Source organism: Myotis brandtii, unplaced genomic scaffold, assembly GCF_000412655.1.
Source record: "Myotis brandtii unplaced genomic scaffold, ASM41265v1 scaffold702, whole genome shotgun sequence".
NCBI classification, from domain to species: Eukaryota; Metazoa; Chordata; class Mammalia; order Chiroptera; family Vespertilionidae; genus Myotis; species Myotis brandtii.
Genome location: NW_005370755.1, coordinates 3106187 through 3114002, shown reverse-complemented (window position 1 = coordinate 3114002; position 7816 = coordinate 3106187). Strand labels below are relative to the sequence as shown.

The 7816-nt window shown below is 37.2% G+C and overlaps 1 pseudogene; it reads left to right on the top strand.

Moving 5' to 3' along the window:
- LOC102247435 overlaps positions 1 to 6062 on the top strand; it is a 19552-nt pseudogene extending 13490 nt beyond the window's left edge.
- The last annotated feature ends 1754 nt before the right edge of the window (positions 6063 to 7816 follow it).

Here is a 7816-nt window from a genome sequence, read left to right as displayed (position 1 = left end):
ATGCATACAAGTCCTTTGGTTGATCTCTCCCTCTTACCCCCACCCTCCCCTACTTTCCCTCTGAGGTTTGACAGTCTTATTGCTGCTTCTCTGTCTCTGGATCTATCCCTTTTCATCAGCCTATGTTGTTCACTATATTCCACAAATGAATGAGATCATGTGGTGTTTATCTTTCTCTGACTGGCTTATTTCACTTAGCATAATGCTCTCCAGTTCCATCCATGCTGTTGCAAATGGTAAGAACTCCTTCTTTTCTTATGTCCATTTCTTACTTTATCACTAGAAGCTCTCCCCCACCCCCTCAGCACCATGGCCCAACAAAGATCCTCTTAAATTAACATTGCTTTTCCTTCAGAATGCAGGGCAGGGAGCCTAGATCTGACCCCAGAGGCCAACAATGTATATTGTCCACCAGGTGGTTCATGCCATGGTCATGATTGACCTCCCGGGCATGTCTAGGGCCTGTCTGCTCTATCCATTTGGAGATGCACCAACGCTGATGCTCTTCTCTACCAGTCTTCCATGTCGCCTGTGCCGCCTCATTCCTCCAGCATTCCATTTAAATCAAGGGAGGCATAAGGCTTGCTGGTTTGCATTGTGATGAGATGTATCTGATCGCAGCATCTGAGAGCGCTGGGATGCTATGCGGCAGTGCAGCTGCAGGCATGAATCAATTAATCGGCTATTAGGTTCAGACTCTCAGGCGATGGCATTGTCGGCTTCATGCTGACTTTGTTATACTAGTATATGAAATCCCCAAAGAGAATCATACCTTATCTAAACTCTCATTATATTTTATAGTAGAATGAATATGGATCGATAATAAGTTTTATTCCAATATAACATTAATTTCAAAAGAATTTCCCCTTTTTTCTCTTTCTCTATCAAGAAATAAAATTATAACCATAAAAATAAAGGCATTCTACTTAAAGGGCTCTGTGTAAAGAATAATGTTTTCCTTTATAATATTAATATTTAGCTTATATTTTAAAATATACTCAGGTGATTTTATGCAATGTAGAATTAAATGTTTCTCAGAATTTGAACTTACATTGGCATGTTGTTTTTTTTAAATATATTTTTCTTGGTTTCAGAGAGGAAGGGAGAGGGAGAGAGAGGGAGAGAGAGGTAGAGACATCAATGATGAGAGAGAATCATTGATTGGCTGCCTCCTGCATGCCTCCTAATGGGGATTGAGCCCAAAACCCAGGCATGTGCCCTTGACCAGAATTGAACCTGGGACCCTTCAGTCTGCAGGCTGACTCTCTATCCACTGAGCCAAATCAGCTAGGGCCATTGGCATGTTTATTAAAAAGATTAACCTTTTTTACATGACAGTGAAATTAGATAATTTATTACTAAGATATAATAATTTTACTTTTTAAAATTGGGAAGTACATCAAATATACAGAAAAGAATAGGAAAATTAAATTATGGAAATCCATTATCTAAATTTTTACTAACTTAGCTTTATTAAAATAATATTATGGGTGGGATTGAGCCCGAAACCCAGGCATGTGCCTTGACCAGAATTGAACCTTGGATCCTTCAGTCTGAAGGCTGACTATCTATCCACTGAGCAAAATCAGCTAGGGCCATTGGCATGTTTATTAAAAAAATTAACCTTTTTTACATGACAGTGAAATTAGATAATTTAGTACTAAGATATAATTTTACTTTTTAAATTTAACTTTTTAAAATTGGGAAGTACATCAAATATATAGAAAAGAATAGGAAAATAAAATTATGGAAATCCATTATCTAAATATTTACTGACCTAGCTTTATTAAAATAACATTATGCCATTTATACACTTGAATAATTATGGTTTTACCTAGTTTCCAAGCAACCAGAAGACCCACTCACGTAATTCATGAATTCCATGGCGAAACCACTCACTGACTGTTTAAGGAACTGCTTTTTGTTTGAATGACCAGGGTCATGACCACCAACCCAAAGAACACAAATGTCTTAAACAGCAGAAGAAAAAAAATAAAAAAAATAATATTATGCCATTTATACACTTGAATAATTTCTGAAGAAATGTTATCCTACAGATATAACTATGGCCATCTTTACTATTTTCCCCTCATCCAATTATCTCCCCTTGCTCTGAGAAGTAACCACTACCATGAAATCAGTGTTCATCATTTCCATAGTTTTTATATTTTTACTATGTATACATAATAACTATATAGTCTCATTTTTCATTTTGTCATACTGTACATATCTTTCTCCAACTGAAACTTAAACCCAGCATTTAAGATAAGAATTTTGTCTTGAGGAACTTGGAACATGTATAGAGCTAGATAAACCCCAAGCTTTTACATTGGGGTGCAAGTTTCAGGTGTTACATAAACTCCTGAATTATACCTGCACATGTATTTTTTTGAGAAGTGGGCCCATAGCTTTTACAACATTCTCAATTCCATCTTTGACCTGAAAAGTCTTCTTTCTTCAAAATTTTGAAATTCCATTAATGTTCAAAGCTTTTTAGTTAATAGTGATGTATGATTAAAAAATTGATGATTCTATTGCTAGGCTTATTCTTTTTTTTCTTTTGGGAATGTCTTTAGTGATGTATTTTTTGAAGGCAGGAATGACTTAATAAAACGCATATACCATTCTGACCACTAGAGGGCACTAACACAACTAAAAACAGAGATGGTGTCTTGGAGTAAAGGAATACAAATGCTAGAGGAGTTGCTTCCAAGATCTTCACATATTTATTTATCTGTGTTTACAGATTTCTACATCGAGCTTCTAATATGTCCTAACACTTTCATGTTCAAATTATTTCAATGTTACCAGTCTCATAAAAAAACTTGAAGCAGGCCGAAGGGGAGGCCTTAAATAAATGAAGTATACTACAGCTAGATTCTGGCTACTTATCTAGTCATTGCTGAACTTTTAAGACACCAATTTCTGGTCAATTAATTGATATCTTTATTAATAAAAAATAAATAACATGATTTAGAAGTTTACATACATACACAAAAATTGCCTCTTTACCAAGTCTTTACTAAAACTGCTTTGTCATAATTTATGCAACCCTTGTATACATTCACTCTTTGGGAATACTGTATTCCAAGGTTTTCTGATTTCTAGTCAGCTAGGAGTCTGTTTTACTTATTTATCCATCCCTTTCCTTACTTGTTTATAATAAGTTGCTTTTTGAGATTTAAGTAATCTATAGCATGGAGTCTTTAAAAAATGTCATTATTTTACTCTACATTTTCTCCCTAAATCTTTAATTTTGTTTTAATTATTTTGATACATCTCATAGGTATCTACTGAGGAGGTAGCTATTTATTAATTCATTTAATCTACTGAACAAAACAAAGATCCCTCTCCAAATGGAACTTACATTGAGTAGCCAGATTATTATGACCACCCCATCAGTACTTCATTGACATTTCTAAAAATACTGAAAATTGAAAACTTCCAAACTTCCTAAGCAAATACTCTCAAGGTTTTATTATTATTATTATTATTTGCATAACTAATTCACTTCATTGTACTGATGGGGTGGTCATAATAATCTGGCCAGTCAGTGTATATTCTGTAAGGTGGGGGTGGAGCACATAATAAACAATGAACATAAGTAACTTGTATCATTTGTTAGAAGATGCTAAGTGCTATAGAAAATGACAAACAGAAGATGAAGAAATAGTCAGGAGTGGGGGTTGCAATTTTAAGTAGGTGGGCCTTCCTGAGAAGGAGGTGAGGGAGCTGGTCCCATGAATGTCTGACAAGAGGCAGACAGAATAGCTACAAAACAAATTCCCTTGGGCGTGCCACTGAAGATCCTGGTGTCACCATCGGCCGCCACTCTACCCGGTGTTAGGGGTATTGTGAGACCTGGCTGTACCCAAAGTCTCACTTCCGCCGAAGTGTCCCTGATGCCAAGATCCGCATCTTGACCCGGAGCGGAGGAAGGCAAAAGTGGATGAGTTTCCACTCTGTGGCCACACGGTGTCCAATGAATATGAGCAGCTCTGTTCCAAAGCTCTGGAGGCTGCCCGGATTTGTGCCAACCAGCACGTGGTGAAAAACTGTGGCGAAGATGGCTTTCACATCCAGCGCGCTCCACCTCTTCCTCGTCATCCGCATTAACAAGATGTTGGCCTGTCCTGGGGCTGACAGGCTCCAGGCAGGCATGCGGGGTGCCTTTGGAAAGCCCCAGGGCACAGTGGCCAGGGTCCACCTTGGCCAAGTCATAGTGTCCATCCGCACCAAATTGCAGACCAAGGAGCATGTGATGGAGGCCCCAGACAGAGCCAAGTTCAAGTTCCCTGGCCACCAGAAGACCCACATCTGTGGGGCTTTGCTAAAATTAATGCCGATGAGCTAGAAGACATGATGGTTGAAAAGCAGCTCATCCACCCAGCATGCCCGGGTCAGTGGTTGAGCATCAACCCATGAAACCAGGAGGTCACAGGGTTGATTCCTGGTCAGTGCACATACCTGGGTTGTGGGCTTGATCCCCAGTGGGGAGCGTGCAGGGGGCAGCTGATCAATGATTCTCTCTCATCATTGATGTTTCTCTCTTTCTCTCCCCCTCTCCTTTCCTCTCTGAAATCAATGTGTTGTTTTTTTTTTTTTTAAAAAGGAGACAGAAAAGGACTGAGTGGTGAGGTGACCAAACAATCAAGCAAGCCTAGTGTCCTCATGAAGAAAGAAGGGGTAGGTAGTAGGTAGAAGAGGCTGTGGCTACCCCTTGAATTCCACCTCTAGGCCCTGTAATTCTCATACATTTTTCCACAGAGAATTATCAAGTGGCCTTGCAGCCTTGCACATGGAAATTTTCCTCTGAAGGAAAACAGAGGTAGGGAAATTTATCCCATTCAGTTACACATTTGCTTTATTTTTTAAAAAAATCTTAGTATCAATTAAATTTTGCTACCTAAAAATAAAATGTAATAAAAAACTTGTTGAAATAATTTAAACAATCAGGTCTTACTTCTGAAATAATAACTCTGCATTTTATAGAATTTTATACCTCCTTCTTATGCATGTTATTTGATTATTTCAATATTATAATAATCTCAGATAATCTATTTTATTATCCTATGTAATAAGTGCAAAAGCTGAGGATTAGAAAAATTACTCACTGTAGCTGCTTTCTGACATAGCCAGTATTACAGCTTTCTCTCATATACTTTAAAAATGTACATCTATGACTAAAATTTGATGTCTAAGAGAAGAATATCAATCTTATCTGCTTTTCTCTCACAAGGGTACTTTATAAAGACATATATTAAAGCGTATTTATTCCTAAAATTATGGAAGAACCTTTGGAGAATTTTTACCTGGAAAATATGCATCCCTCTAACATTTAAAATTCAGAGCAAGGTTGTGAGATACATAGAGAAAACCTCTTCATAGGGCAAATTTGAAAAACTTATCAAATCTTAAAACTTTAGAATGTTTAGTTTTGATCCAACAATTCTACAATTATAAAATTACTCTAAGGACCCTGCTGGTGTGGCTAGTGGTTGAGCATCAATATATGAACCAGGAGGTCATGGGCACTTGCCTGGGTTGCGGGCTTGATCCCCAATGGGGGCATGTGGTGGGCAGCTGATCAATGTTTCTCTCTCATTGTTTCTATCTCTCCCTCCCTCTCCCTGAAATCAATAAAAGTAAAATAAAATAAAATTACTATAAGGAAACAATTAGAGGTAAGAGGAGAGAGTTAGATTGAAGGATATTTATTACCTAAAACATAATAGGAAACAACCTAAACAAATTTTGTTATATCATGACAATGGATGCTATACAACTGTCAAAAATAATGCAATATATCATTTCAGTGACATGGAAGGGCATCCACTATATAATGGAAGTGGGAGAAGAAAGCAGGTTATTAGGAAAATGTAAGCTATCACCCTCTTTGATTTCAGATTGTAACTCTATATCGAGAAAAAACTGGAGGTCAGCAACCTTTTTCTGTAAAGAGCCAGATAGTTAATATTTTAGGTTTTGGGGGCCACTTGATTTCTGTTGTGACTACACAGCTCAGTTGCTATAGTGCAAAGACAGCCGTCTACAACATTTAATGAGTGGGCACAGCTGAATTTCGTTCCGGGACTGTAGTGTGCTGACCCTGATCTATACTTGTAAACAGTGATTATCTCTAGGAACGATAATTCTAGATTTAATTTTCTTCTTTTGGCTTTTTTTGGGGAAGGGGAAATTTCTTCCGCCCCTTCTTGAGTTCTTATGGCTGGACTAATAATAGAATTGACCCAAGGCCAGATTAACAGAAGAAAAATCAATTTAATATGCACACATTGGAAATCATAGATGACGCTCTTTGAAATGATGAACCACACAGCTTTTTATATTTTTTAGAGAAACAATGAATCTGTGAAGAAACGACAGGACAGAGGCATTTAGGTTCAGGTTGCTCATTAGTGAGGAATCTAAACAAAGTTTGGGCTTGGGTATAAGTTAATTAGAAAAAGGGTAGCATGGTTTGTTTATATAAACTCTTTGGTCCTGGATTCTTTAACTCTAGCAATAAGAGTGTCTGTCTTAGGCACCCCCCACCCTGGAGCAAGAAGGATGCCTTTCACAGGGGCAATTTTTATAATTAAAGCATTCAATTATATTCCATTTTTATATTATCAATGATATATTGCTATTTTAGTAATCCAATTAGAATAGGATTGGGTCACATAAATATTATAAAATATTTATCCGAAGAATAACTTAAAATAAAGGTAGTTCTTTTGATTACTTGGTTACTGAGCACCTTCTTTTATAGTCTAGCTTTGGATGGTGTTTTAACCCCTAGAGTGCCGGGAAGCACGATCGCTCTCCTCCTATCTTTCACCAAAAGTGCTGGGAGCGCTATCGCGCTCCTCCTGCAGTGTCACTATTAGATGCTAGTAGTGACAAATGGCACCTAAGTGCAGATTACTTATGATGCCGAATGTTTGTAGTTCTAAAATTGACCACTGGCATTTATCTGCCTAATTTTTTACAGGTACTACGATTTTATAAAATTTACTCAGATTTTGTAGCCCTAAAGCTTTGAAATGGCGTCCAGTTCTAAGTCTGCTTTTATTAGTGATGATAATATTGCTAAATATGTCAATTCTTGCTGTGAAGATGACGATTTTGTGGAAGATATTGGAGAAGGGTGTCCCTCTATTTTAACATTATAAGTTTTGTTCAAATTTTTTTCCTAGTATTTTATAATACAATCAGCAAACAATATATGTCAAAGATGAAAACAAATGTAGTAAAGGTTTCCTTAAGTTTTTGAATATGTAACTTCATTTACTTGCGATTCATAATTTTTTTCCTAAACTGCTGTAAAATCAGCAAAAATGCCTTGGAAATTTTAGCATAGTTCCTATTGGTTGGCACTCAAAGGGTTAAATATTGGGTCAGCTTTTCTTGTGATCCAAAATATTTCCTATACAATATGTGCCATCAAATGAAAGATCACTTTAATATTATCTTCTGGAAAACATCATTAGGAATTAGGAATTTTGGTTGGTAGGACAAGTAGACATTGCATTTCAAAGTATTTTCCAAAAGCTTGTAAATTTTGGAGAATTAGTCACATTCTTTGCTTCCCTGGAAGAGAGAACAACGTGAGTTGATTGTGTCAGTGAAATATCTGCCAGTGTTCTGAGGTCTTCCAGCTTGTGGGGTGCAGTCAGTGGTGTGCTGGTCAGTGTTTAACGGCCAGCATTGGCTGGGAAAAGGGCAAAAGGGTGGGGGAAGAGTCCTGATATGTAGTATTTGCTAGCTTCTGTGGTGTAAGTATTGCCAATGTTGGGCAATTTCATGCTATTGA